Source organism: Meleagris gallopavo, chromosome Z (genome assembly GCF_000146605.3).
Source record: "Meleagris gallopavo isolate NT-WF06-2002-E0010 breed Aviagen turkey brand Nicholas breeding stock chromosome Z, Turkey_5.1, whole genome shotgun sequence".
NCBI lineage: Eukaryota > Metazoa > Chordata > Aves > Galliformes > Phasianidae > Meleagris > Meleagris gallopavo.
Genome location: NC_015041.2, coordinates 8005022 through 8005823, shown reverse-complemented (window position 1 = coordinate 8005823; position 802 = coordinate 8005022). Strand labels below are relative to the sequence as shown.

The window sequence follows — 802 nt, the reverse complement described above, 5'->3', positions numbered from 1 at the left end:
GAGAGCGGTGTAGCGGTGGCACTGTGCTGAGGACACCAGGTCTCTGCGGTGGGGGTGCCGTGATGGCACGGTGCTGAGGACACCAGTGACAGCACGCTGGGGACGCCGCGAGGGGTCTGATTGGGGGGACACTGTGCTGAGGGCACTCCTGGTGGCACTTCCGCGGGGACACTCCGGTGACGCTGGGCTTGGGGACACCGTGCTTTTATCCCTGTGCCGTTATTGTCACCTGGGGACACTGCTTGGTGACTCGCCGATGTCAGTGACCCACCTCTGTCTGCAAAGCTGTCCCTGAACGAGGGGACACCCTGCACTTTGTCACTGTGCCCTGGGGAAAGGGGACCCTGAGGGCTGGCACTGCTCTTGGGGGGCACCCACGGCAGTCCTGGGGGTTCTGGGGGTGCTGCAATGGCACTCGGACACCTACAGGCTGTGACCACCTGGGAACACCCCATAAGCCAGCTCAGTTCTCTGCAGAGCAGGGACAGAGGGGCACTCCATCAGTTTCGAAAGGAGCAGGGGATACCCAGAACCACCACGATACTGCTGTGCCCCAGGGTCCCCCGTGTTGTTTGTGTCCCTGTGTCCCCAGCAAGACACTGTTCTTCTGGCACTGCAGCCCCCCATAGAGCCCCATAGTATGGGTGCCCCATCAGCCTGGCACAGCTGGAGATTGGGGTCATGGCCCTAAGCCAAACATAGCACCCCTCTCCCAGGGCCAACAGTGGGCACAGGCATGCTCTGTGGAGGTGGCCACAGTGAGACCCCCCTATGCCATGCAGGCTCCTCCTAGCACAGCCAC

At 62.5% G+C, this 802-nt stretch overlaps 2 protein-coding genes across 3 annotated transcripts in view; both read right to left on the bottom strand.

Moving 5' to 3' along the window:
- LOC100539689 (talin-1) overlaps nt 1–802 on the bottom strand; it is a 40356-nt gene that overhangs the window by 22173 nt on the left and 17381 nt on the right. The gene's annotated exons all lie outside the window — the stretch shown is intronic.
- Nucleotides 1–802, bottom strand: part of LOC100539846 (tropomyosin alpha-4 chain-like) — a 38372-nt gene that overhangs the window by 28410 nt on the left and 9160 nt on the right. The window lies entirely within an intron of this gene.